Source organism: Erpetoichthys calabaricus, chromosome 5, assembly GCF_900747795.2.
Source record: "Erpetoichthys calabaricus chromosome 5, fErpCal1.3, whole genome shotgun sequence".
NCBI lineage: Eukaryota > Metazoa > Chordata > Cladistia > Polypteriformes > Polypteridae > Erpetoichthys > Erpetoichthys calabaricus.
Genome location: NC_041398.2, coordinates 174,951,606 through 174,965,206, shown reverse-complemented (window position 1 = coordinate 174,965,206; position 13,601 = coordinate 174,951,606).

Here is a 13,601-nt window from a genome sequence, read left to right as displayed (position 1 = left end):
GAGCGTGGCTCCCTAAGTGGATGGGAGGCCAGCCCTATGCCATGACAAGGATTAGGGCAGAGATGCCAAAGCCAGAGTGGGTACACTGGCATTCCAGCTGGGTTCGACCCCAGGATAATACCCAGCCAACAGGCAACATAAAGGAACGATGGGGGAGAAAACCGGGCAGGAAGATGGGCTTCCCCGACACAATGGGAGACAACTCCTTAGGGCAATGTTACCCCAGCAGATACCCGCAAGCCACTCTGGATATTGTAGTTCCCTAGAACATACTTGTTAGGTTCCATAGGGGCTGCCAGGGGGTACCACAGAGATTCTACATCCCTGCTTTGTGGGACTTCAGTGTGACCTAGAAGTGCTTCCGTCTTAAATAAAAGAAGCCACTTGATCTCATCCAGGTGAGTCACAGTTGGGTGGAAGTGGGCAAAGCTTGCCTGGGAGGCAGAGACGAGGAGAGAAGAATTGAGACATTATGTGCAGATTTGTATTTATTGCACATCTGGAGCCTTGGTGGAAGGTATCTATGATAATAAACCATCTTTAGTTTAATGGGTCTTATGTCTGTGTTGTTGTATCTAGGGTTTTTGGGGGCTCACTGGTGCCCTCTGTTGTCCACAGAATATAACAGGCAATCCGTTAGTTCTCATCATGTCCTAAAATAAGATAGATCTAGCCTCAGGTGACAAAAAACATGAAATATTTTACTTTGTTATTATTTATTCAACAAATAAGTCAATGTGCCAAACCCATTTCTATAAACTAAGCAATCCCATCATTCAGCAGCCTGTATAAAAACATTGATAAAGCATATGTTGAAATGATCATTTTCTATTTAGTTCTAGTCTCTTGGGTCAATTCGGAAGAACTTTGAAATGCTCCTTCTTACAACATTGCTTTAGTTCCTTGATGCAGTGGTCATTTCTATATGTTAAAACGTTCCAGAATGAAGTGCATCTAAGAAAATTAAAATTCACTTTGAACTCAGCATTGTCTGTAAACACTGCTGCGCATTGTAAACCTGTGGGGATAAAAATCATTTCAAAAAACTTGATTTACTAAGTAACTTTGTGGTAACAGAACCTCTGTAATGAAAAGCCAAAAACACTTCTGTCCCATGTGGTTCTCTTCTGTTGGCCCCTGTTGACTTGAGAAGCCCACGTTTGATCTTTGATAGACTCCCCTGGTCTGAATCACTTCATCTTCTTCTTTGTTCATTTTAACTTTTTCTTAAAAGAAACACTGAATCCAAAAATGATTTTTTATATGTTACTTACTCCACATGGTTTGTAGTGATGTGTGAGAAAATATTTTATCTTATGTTTTCATGGTGAACGGAGATAATGTTTTTGATAAAACAGCAAACAATATCAAAAATGTTCATGAAAAACTTTCACGTTACTCATGTCCACATGTCAAGTTGTTCAGTCATATGCTCACAATGTGCAAAACACATGCATTTCTTATTGAAATAGTGTTAAACAAATTACTCTGGAAAATGAAGGTAGTGCACATATATGAAGTCCCTTCACACAAGGTCATGCTTTTAAATGGAAGACGGGTGCTTTTGACAAATGAATGAGGAGAAAAGAATGTTGTTACCACCATTCTCCACAAAATGATGAGATTAAAGTTTTTTATTGGTCATTGCTACAAACTACAAAGGGTAAATAACATATAAAAAAATCACATTTGGGTGGAGTATTCCTTTAAGGCCATCCTGTCTTCTGATTGTCTGAAATGAATAGCATGTGCTCCAGCTTTCTGTGGGTTCTTATTTCCCTACATCGTCTTGTGCTTACATTGTGCTTGTGTTCCCCTAAATGATCTATTGTGAAGGTTTTGTTCTTACATTATCTCCAACCAGTGGTTTAACTGGAGCCAACTTCCCAAAGAACGACTTTACTTTGAAATGAATCAATTGCAATGAATGGACAATGTATTCTGAAACCCACACATTGAAACATGACTCAGATCACTTTGACAGCAATTAATTTATTAGATAAATTTCCAGAGATTGCTGGATAATAACTTCAATGTTTTTTTAACATTAGCATAGTGACAGTAGCAGCAATATTTTGAACTAGCCACCTCTCAAATCAGGTGTCTGTGGAAATATTTCATGCTAATAAAATGATGCTGACCTTTAAAAAATAGACGCAAAGACATATTATAAGAACAGGAAAATCTTGATATCTGTATTTTGCATGAGCATACATTTTGATTACATTTTGAAATAAATGACACTAGGTCAACTGATGTTGCTAATACCCTGTTTGTGGTTATGTGGTTGTGTGAGGCAGAGAATGTGCTGTGGTAGCTAAAGCTTCAATCTACACCTCTGACTGCAGCTTTGAACGAGTTATTTAACCTGCCAACGATTCTGTTGCAGAAACATGGAAACAACTGTACTGTACCTGCAAAGCATCTCGGTTTGACATTCACTACAAATCAATGTGGATTAAAGTGTCAGATAAATAAATATATATTTGAGTATGAATTGACATTTTACCTAGGGCTGGTTTCTTCTTGTACACTTTGTGCAGGGTTATGCAACCAGCTTCCGAAAACAGATTGATTGATGATAGTGACAGAGTTGTGAACTCACACATAAAATTGAGCTTTTCAAGGTCATTTACATTAATTAATCCCAGCATCACATAAACTAATGAAACAAGATTTTACCAATTATGAGCCATATACATGCATAACATGTTCTTATCACTTGTTGCTTGAGTACACACTACAATGGACCTCAGTAACACTTGTTTATATGTACAACATATACAAAAGGCAGTCTTAAAGTAATATTACATATAGAAAACACTTTCTTATATGATTTAAAATGTATTAACCTAGGATAAACAATTTAAATAAAAATGTTGGAATTGTGCTGCATATTGTCTGTTTAACAGCTACATATATAATTCATATATTTACTTGGTGTTTTAAAATGTTTAGATCAAAGAGTAAAATTTAAATAATTAACAACATAGCATTCGTGTGCTATAAGTTAGTATAAACATAATATAACTCAATCTAGTAGGCCATAAGAATGTTGTAATGGCAAAAAACCAAACAGGGAACATTAATATTTCTTCTTCTAATGTCAGAGCCCATGCTTTCTTATTACATTTAATAAGACTGCTTTCTATCAGATGTGCCCAATAGAGGGCATCCTAGAGCCCCAAACTTCAGACACAAGTGCACAAACACAGTCAAGGGTACAAATGTATGTGCATTTTATTTCACAGGCTCTCCCTCCAACACCAATAATCACAAGTATAATCCAATACAGTATTCCCTCTACTCCCCTTCAGGCAAGCCTTGTTCTCTATCTCCCGAATACAACTCCCCAAGTGGGGCAAGACACTTGCTTTTATTTTGGACCCTGGAGCACTTCCATTGCTGCAGCACCGCATAACGGAAGCACTTTCGGGTCACATGGATGCTGCCCATAAACAGGGAGGTTGTCTCCTGACAGCATCTCCTGGCAGCACCCAAGGACCCTGACAGGGTTGCCCTTCCATATTATATATCATAGGCAACCCTGCGGGTGTCCAAACCACAACCTGGTCAGAGGAACACTGCCACTTCCCATTCTGGGGGTTGAATTGCCTGTTCATTAATTCTTCCCATTATGGAAAGGAAATGTAAGGTTTTCTCAGCCGGGTGGAGGCTCCATTCTTGCACTCTTTCCCAGTCATTAGGGGCTTTTCCTTAAACCCAGTTGGAACCCCAGTCCATCCACTCCTGCACTTACACAGCCAAAATGTTTAGGCCTTAACCACAGAGGAAAAACAACAAAACACAGGATGGCTTCAGCCTTTTTGCAATTCTTCTTGCTTAGTTTCTGCTGTGCTGTGACTTTTTTCTTTTAGATTTCTTTCAGTCACTCCTCCGTTGTCTTCCCTTTGTGTTCCTCAGGTGCTGCCACCTTTCCTTTTTTATCATATTCCATTCCTTCACAAACTTTGTTCATAATAACAGCACCTGCATTATGTCAGAAGGTATGAGGGACAGAACAACATTGCAGCGAGCTAGAAGGTGTCTTTAAATAATATCAACTTAAAATTCTTAAATTGTTTCAATCATCACAACAGAAACATATTCCTGATAATTAATGTTATAGGAATGTAGCCTGCAGGAATAAACACATTCATACTACTTACCCCATTACCTGAATATTTACTTATATTTCAACAAAAATGTATTTCTATAGGGTTGATTTTTGACCAAACTTATTAAAGGTATAAGCACATAAGCTAAGGGATTCAGTTCAATTTGAGCTTTTGGTAGGATGGGATTCACAAGCATTTATTTTTTTTGCTCTTTCACTGTGTTTTAAACAAACAACTAGAATTGTTATATTTACTGTATCTCACATGTATACTATTTCTTAGAATCCTGTCAATAGTTTAGACAGGAATCAAGTTTTAAACACTCCAAAACTTAAAAACTGAAACTATTACCTTCAATATTAGTGTTTTTTGTTTGTTTTTTAAGTTGGTCACAGTGGTTAACAATACTGCCTCATGGTTACAATATATTGGAATATGATCCTGAACATAGCAGTTGCCTTTTTGGATTTTACACATTCTCCCTGTGTGTGTGTGCAGATTTTTCTAATGTACTGTAGTTTTCCTGTCATATTCCCAAAAACAAGTATGATATATTACTTGGCAATTCGGAATTGTCCCCATCTGGGTGTGCGTGCGCATGTGTGATAAAGGTCCACAGCTGACGGCCATCATCCTAACCCCTTTGATCCTGGACTGGGTTAAGAACTGAGAATATTATGCTATTTTGCTTTGTTTTTCTTAAAAGTTAGCATAACCATGCATTTGCATACTCTGCACTTCACCATACTTTCCATGCAGCCACTTCAAAGCATTGTGATTGCAATCAATTTCCATCTATAAGTGTGCTACACAAAATGATTATCATATGTGCATTCAGTGATTTTAATCACATTAAAGAAATGAATGAAAGACTTGATAGGGCTGCCCTTTGAATATCTCTGACACTGGGGCTCTGAACAAGAGCAGTAAAGGTCCCAGATTTCATCAAACGTCCTATAGACACTATAGCAAATTCTAACTACAAAGGATTACTGAGGGAATGTTGCTAAAGTTTCCATTACCCAATTTGCTGTCAAAAAAATAATGACTAAATTATTATTGATATGTTTCAGCTAGAGTTCATCCCCTGCCTGGGGTTTATAATTCTTGTTTTACATCTTTTTTGTTCATTTCTGAGTCTTTTATTTATGTTACAGATGTTCTTGTTAATTATTTGCTTTATTTCCTGTGCCTTTGTTATGTTCCATGTATTTTGTAGGTGGTGCCTCTAAGAGGCGGAGCTGCCTGCCCATGACCACAAGGGACTGCCCTTAGCCATGTAAAGGCTGAGATAATCCCACAGTCCTTTGTGGTTCATTTGAATGTGCTTGATGAGTTCTTCTTTTCATTATTTGCTTTATGTTTACTGGTTTTTTGAGACTTCTGCTACTGTTTTGATGATTATGATTTCAGTTTTTTGCATTGGGACTTGTTTACTGAAGATTGCCTTTTAGGCAATACATTTTTTGCAGTTTTTGTTTAATAGATTCTCTTTAATAAAGAATACGTACTCCCTCTTGTGAGACATATTTTAAGATATTTGAGTTTGTGTTTTGTATTTTGGACTTTACAATTCTCCATTTTGAAGCCTAGCAGGCCTGAAACCTCCCAAGTTTCCTGGGGTCAGGCTTCCCTAGGGCAAGACCTGTTTTTTTTGCAAGCCAGTTAGGTTTTTGGGTTGTTTTCTGTGGGCCTCAGCTATTATTACTCTTTTGTTGTCAGAATTATAACAAATAAATAAATACTAACCTCCATAAAAGTAAACGTGAAGATACTGATTTACAAGCTTACTAGGTTGGGACCGTGCACTGATTACAGTATGGTGCAGCACCCACCACACGACGCACCACCTGGATTGAGACTCGAGTGCAGCCATGCAACTGGTGACATCTCAGCACCACACTGAAGAGTGTGAGGTTTTTTGTTTTTTTTTTACAGTGGCTGAAGTGCCATTCCTGCCACCAACTACAAGGTTTCCCCTGCAAGTTGGAGGACCTACTTGCAGGGCTGGATGCAGAATTACTTCATACCCAGGACGGAGCAATTGCAGGTTAAGGGCCTTACTCAAGTCACTTCGGGTATTTTACAGGATTCGAACCTTCTGATTGCCAGTGCAAATCCCTAGGCTCAGAGCCACCACTCCACCTGCAAGCTTACTGGAAAAACAATTGTCTGCTCTTGTGTATAAATAAATATAATAAATAAAAAATAAAGATAATTAAAAAAATAAATCTGTGTAGAACTTTTTCAATTTAAAAATTATGTAGAACTTCAATTTAGAAATATATTTTTCATATTTTTTATTTAGTACTAAGATTTTTTTAATACATATGAAAGGGTTAGAAATTTTATTTTACATGAGATATTGTAGTTCAATAAAAAGCTGACACATTTTCCAATTGACTAATTTTAAGTTGTGAATAAATAACCAAATAAAAAAAAAGAATCTCAGTATTTCTGGCACGTATGCTCTATCCTATATAAGCATGAACAGCAGAAAGCTTGTGTTCAAAGTACAGCTCCTGTATAGACAAGTGTTATCTTGCAGTCAGAGCTATCTCTAGGGGTAAGCAGAGCACAGGTCCAGTTTGGGGGGTTTGGCAGGATTTTGATGGATGATTATGAATAAGAACCTACATAACTGAACTGCACGGTTTGTTGATAATGCAGTCAGAAACTTCAGGTGGCTCACTTGCATCCTTCTTTTCAAGGTCACCATCTTCTTACAAACAGTGCAGTAATCATGACACTTTTGCATCTCAGTAACCATTTTGTACATGGTTTTAGGTTTTGTACTTTCTGTGTAAATAAGTGGCTATTAAACAATGATATATTTCATTATACACCATTTAAATATGCTGATTGGATACACATAATGCTGATGAAAATTAATCAGTAATCATCATCAATGTTTTAAAATTAAGAGGAGAAAAAACTAAGGTCAAAATATTTAAATGAACATGTGATGAGAAAAAAAAAAACATGTAACTAGCTAACATTTTTTTTAATATTGCAGAAAGTTTCAGATGGCTGGTTAGTAATTTGATTAATGAACCTTTCAAAGTGAGTATTGGAGGAAAAGCTGAATTATCAGCCACAATTTCTTTGGTCAAAAATGTTACTGGTAGAAGCATAATTTGCTATTTCAGTTATTAGTGACAAATACACAGCATTTTATTACTACAGATGTTTGTGATGCTCCATCTGTTGGAATGACAGAGACTTAGTAACCAGACGAACACACTGATACACAGATTCTTAAATGTTTTATCAAAGTGTTATTACATTATCATTACATTATCCATTACATGCAACATACCCATTCCCTTCTGAAACATGGGCAATATGGAGTCCACCTAACTGATATGCCTTTTGAAAGTGGTAGGAAAACTGGAGTACAGGGAAAAAAGATGCAAAGAGAGTGGACACAAAGAGAATAAGCAAATCCCACAAAGACAGTGATGGGCCTGAGTTTCAAACCCTATTTTAAAGAGCTCTGAAGCAGCCTTAACCACTCCATTACAGCAGTAAATATTTGTTGACAATAATAGGTAGCAATACTGTTTCAAATAAATGTAATACAAATCATAGCACTTACTTCATATGTTATGTATGCCTTAGGGTTAAATTTAGAATTGTACACAATCTACTACAATTAAAATAATCCAAATATGTACTGCAAATTTCCAAGTATTCACTATTTATTATGATATGTACATAGTACAGTGACTTTGTTATTTGCATGTCTGCTCAGATCACTTGACAGCAATAGGATACCATCAATATATATAGTGAATGAAGCATAAATGAAAGATAAAGATTTCGGGCACCCTCAGGCAAACCCTATCTATACTAATAAAAGGCAAAGCCCTCACTGTCTCACTGACTGACTGACTGACTGACTCATCACTAATTCTCCAACTTCCCGTGTAGATAGAAGGCTGAAATTTGGCAGGCTCATTCCTTACAGCTTACTTACAAAAGTTAGGCAGGTTTCATTTCGAAATTCAAAGTGTAACGGTCATAACTGGAACCTCTTTTTTGTCCATATACTGTAATGGACTGCAGCTCGCTGGCCGTGGGAGGCGGAGTTGCGTATCACGTCATCACGCCTCCCACGTAATCACGTGAACTGACTGTGAATGCAGTACGTACCCAAAGAACGCTGAAGAAAACATTCATTACACAATTGAGAAGGCAGCGAAACAATAAGAAGCGAAGCACAATGTAAACCTTAAGTTTAAATTAAGTTTATAGAAACGCTCCCGCTGCCGTTTGCAATACCATATTCGCGAGATACAAGTTTAATGAGAAGACACGAGGTATAAACGAGATTTGGATCACTTTGTAACGGAGTTAAAATTGCTGTAGCGAGAAACTTTGAAGTGCCAGGTCTTAGCTAACATTAAGATAAAGCCGTGGACATCGCAACATCACACAAGAGAGCAGCTCACGTGAACTGACTGAACGCAGCAGGAGTGATCACTTCGCTACTGTGTAAACAAAGCACGGTGTAAACTGTAAGTTTAAATTAAGTTTATAGAAACGCTCCCGCTGGCGTTTGCAATACCATATTCGCGAGATACAAGTTTAATGAGAAGACACGAGGTATAAACGAGACTTTGGATGACTTTGTAACGGAGTTACAGTAAAATTGCTGTAGCGAGAAACTTTTAAGTGCCGGGTCTTAGCTAACATTAAATAAAGCCGTGGGCATCGCAACATCACACAAGAGAGCGGCTCACGTGAACTGACTGAACGCAGCACGTCGGAAACAAAGCACCGTGTAAACCTAAAGTTTAAATTAAGTTCATAGACCTACAAAGGGTTGCCATTGATTTGAGGCAAAATTGCTTTTCTCCTAGACAACTATACGTTGCATTCTCAAGAGTGTGCTTGCACGGCTTGGTCATATTACAACCGGAGTTCTGAACTGACAACGTGGTATACAAAGAGAACTATAACAATCATAATATATATATATATATATATATATATATAAAATATATATGAAGATATGTATATATATGTGTATATATATATATATAGATATGTATATATATATATGTGTATATCTATGTAGATATGTATATATATATATGTAGATATGTAAATATATATGTATATATATGTGTCTGTGTGTATATATATATGTATGTGTATGTATGTATGTGTATATGTATATATATATATATATATGTATATATGTTTATGTGTGTCTGTGTGTGTATATATATATATATATATATATATATATATATATATATATATATATATATATATATGACAGCAACACTCATAACAATGACAACACAATTACATTGACAATCATGTTACGTTATTTTTAAAATGTTTCCTTTTCTTTTTCATACCCTCTTTAACACACTACTTCTCCGCTGCGAAGCGCGGGTATTTTGCTATATATTATAAAGCAAATCAACAACATGTGGCGTCAGAAACGTCTTTCCAGAAGTGAATCTATCATCAGACTGAAAAAAGATGGCGGTGCTGTCAGTTATGAAGGTGGTGAAGTGGAATAAGTGGATCCAGTGCCGGATTAACCAATAGGCACATGTAGCATATGCTACGGGCCCCGCAATTTCGGGGGCCCCCAAATGGTGGACCCAATATTTAATGAAAAAGTGTAGCACTGAAAAACTGGTCTTAAAAAATATTATCTTTACTTTTTTAAACTGTAAATTTCTTACACAACAAAACTTTAGGGGCCCAACACATAAAATTCACATAAATATTATAAGATTCTTATTATAATCGAGAGTAAAATAATTATTTAGTCTGGTTTGAACTGTTCAGAATCTAAACTTCAGATGATACAGACCAAAAGGGCCCCCAAATTTGAAATGTGCTACGGGCCCCCAAAGCTCTTAATCCGGCCCTGAGTGGGTCCAAGTTATATTGCAGTGCCAACCCGTGGTTTAGGGTGGAATTACAAATCAACAAACCCTGAAATTGTCTCCCAGGCATGTGGTAGTGATGATATATATATAAGACAAGTGACATCACTTCCTTGTTCCAGTCCTCTGAGCCCACCTCCACCACCTTGCTTGCCTCTTAACCAGCTCCATTGCCATCTTGACTTCATTCTAGGAGTAGACTTGCATCTGAAAAGACGAACCCCAAATCACATGTTAATTTGTGTTTGTTGTTTTGCTTTCAGTTATATGGGGCTTGCTCAGGAGTGCCCCAAACCATTATCTTTGCTTTGCCTTTCATTTACAATATATATGTATCGTGAGCAATCAGGCTGCAAGCTTGCTTTTTAGAGCTCATTCAATTATAAAGAAAACACACTTTCAGACAGATTGCAATTTAACAAATGCAGGAGGAGCTGCAAATTTGTACAAGTATCACATCTCATAGTAACAAAAACTTTAAAACTTGTTAATTCCATACACAATCAGTTCATTACCTAGTTGAGTTTTCTCAATTACAGACTGTGTATGGCATTTGTGACCCTACTACCTCCACAAACTTGATAGCACTGATGGAGACATCTTTGAATTTTTTTTAATTTCCAGGAACAGATGACAAGAGTCCAATGAGAGAACAACTTAGGTTTGCTGTGTGCCTTTAGTGCCCCCTCAAGTTAAAGAATAAAGTGTGTTTGAAGGCACTTTTCTATCCAATGTGCAAAGTAAATTTTCTAATGTAGTAGAGTTGCCACCAGGTTGGAGATTGCTTGGCCAGTTAACATTCTGTAGAGTTAATTTATTCTCTGCCATTTTAATGTGATTCTTCACAAAGGTATTTTCTACACATTTTAAAGAGTGTCCCTTATGTGTAGTTTAAATGATTGAAATATGATGTAAAGGTTACAAAAATGTTAAGAAATATTTCTTCATACAAAGAACCATAACAATATTAGTAAGCCTGTTGGGTTGAATAGCCTGTTCTTGTCAAAGTTGTTGCAACATTGGAACAGCTTGCCTATCACGGTCATGCACTTGCTGATCAGCAAATCTAAATAGGCCCATTGTGAGTGTGTGAGTTAGTTTGACCTACGATGGACTAGAGACCCATTTAGTCTTTAGTTTTTCGATCTGAATGACAATCATGGTATATACCAAAAAGACATTAAGGCATCTGCAGCTCTTCTAGGGGTCCTAATGCAATACAATGCAAACAGAATTAATTTAATATGCATACCACAAGTTTTTTCCCTCTTTGTGTATGGTGCTGCCTCCATGCTGTCTTTCTCCTTTGCCAGCCCCATACCACAACTGACACCACCACAGAGACAGGAAGTCTCTGAAACGGCTTTGCAGCCGGCTACTGATTTTGACAATTTCACTATATTTTCAGGTGCTGCAACACTCAGTTACAGTTCTGTTTATGTCCCTCAGTTTTCCTATGTTTTTTTCTATTAACGTTTGTTGTGTATGTTCTCATAAGTAGTTTGATTATTGTTTGAAGCTTTGTAAAAAGCTGCACTGATTCTTTGAAGTGGTTTGTAGCATGCTGTTGATTTGCTTATTTTCCGTTACCCTTTAATCTTGTTGTAGCCCATGAAAGAGAAATAAAGCTAACGAAATTAGGCTTGCAGTGTGGGGTAAGCTTTCCTCAAATGGATCAATCATTTGCTCAACGTGGAATACACTACTTCTTTGCCTGAAATGACTTGCACTTGCTGCCCATTCCAGTCTAATGCCGAGGGGGTGCCTGACCTGTGAAACTAGGGTTATATACGCTTAAGCAAGAAAACTTTTCTTTGAACATTAACAGCTAGCAAAAAGGAAAATTAAAAAGCTACAAATGCAGCAGCATTGAAATCCACGAAAAATCCTGCAATATGCTGAGGGAGGCAGTAAGCTGTGGCCGTTTTAGCTTGTCATTTGAAAATGAAAAAAGCAGCTTTCATTCATGACTAAAGGTGAATTCAGGACAGTGAATACCTTAACACTGTATTACATAAAGTAGGCTCAATTATTAAATGACACTATATGCAAAATAAAGTGATCCTAAAATAAAATAAACAATGCATCAGCACCAACTTGACATAGGTGTTTCATGTGCCCAATTCCTCCCAGGATAGACTCTGGTGTCCTGTGACCATGAATGCAGGCAGAAAAATTGGGTTGATGAAAAATTGTTTACGATTTGCAACTTTAAGACTATGTGAAGTTTCCAATGTCTTGATCTTTGTGTTAATGTTATATTTTAATTGTACTGTATTGATCTAAACTGGCCATGGTACACTTACAAACAGTATATTGCCTTGAAATTAGCAAGTGAATTCTGAATCGGACCAATACAAGAAATTGGAGCTCAAGTTCTGCCAAGTAAATCTCAACCAGTGCACTTTTCAACTAGCTTAAAAATTAATGTTCCTTTTACATTTAGTACTATTCACTTTTAATGGTTTGAAATTTGTTAATTGAGGCTGAAGTGGGCTACATGGTAGGAACCAGTTTGGGTTGAATAGCGACATCAGTGCACTTTTGAATATATGACAGGTTAACCTTATCAAATGTTACATGGTTTTTCACAAATGTAGAATTTTGTTCCCTTAAAAAGATTTTAAGTTGTGCCCTAAATCATTTGAGATGCCTTCACATAAAATGAATATTTCCTACAAACGCCCTGATTAGACCCTGGTCGTCATCATCACCAGTAACTTTCTTGCTTCCCACAGCAGCATGTTACCTCTTTTACTGCTTTCCCTCTGTAATTCTGCAGTGTTTTGCCCAGAATGTTGTCCACCTAAGAACACTTTGACCTTAATGTGCTCTAATTTTTAACATGCCTCTGTACTTGCTAATTAGTCAGGTTAATAAATTCAGTGTTTGCATTACTGCATTTTAACACATGTAACCTCCTGATAGTTTATATAGAAAATGAGATGTATTATAATATATAGTATATGAAAGGTCACCATTCAAGTAGAAATTTATGTTTAATCAGTGTAGAAATGCTACAGCTAATAGGAGTACCCTAGCATTTTCTCAAAATAACTTACAAATTGACTGTTAAATAGTCAAAGAGGAATCTAAAGAAATAGGTGCAGTTAGGAAGATTTTTTTGAAACATACATTAATATTTCAAGCAGAATAACAGCCAAAAAGAAAAGCTAATCATTTCTTTAGTTTTCTCACATTTTTAAAAATAGAGAGGGCTTCATGAATGAGAAAAGTTGTGTGAGACCAATTATTCTGAGATTTTCAACTGTTAATTTGTAGTAAAATGGGTAACTCCATTCTATTGTTTCACCGCAGACATGCCAGCAGGAATAATAGAATGTACGAGGTAATGCTGCGAGGTTTCAAAGAGAAGGAAAAAATCAATTTATTCAGAAATCTGTTGTAATTGGTTTAATGCATCGTGTTAGTGCAATCCTACTTCAAAAACGTATAAACAGGTCAAAAGAAAATAATCCATGCATTAAAATTTGAAAGTCTGCTGTCTTAAATTCATGTGCTTAACATGTGTCTTTTCAATTGATGTCAACCCTCTTTAAAAGTATAC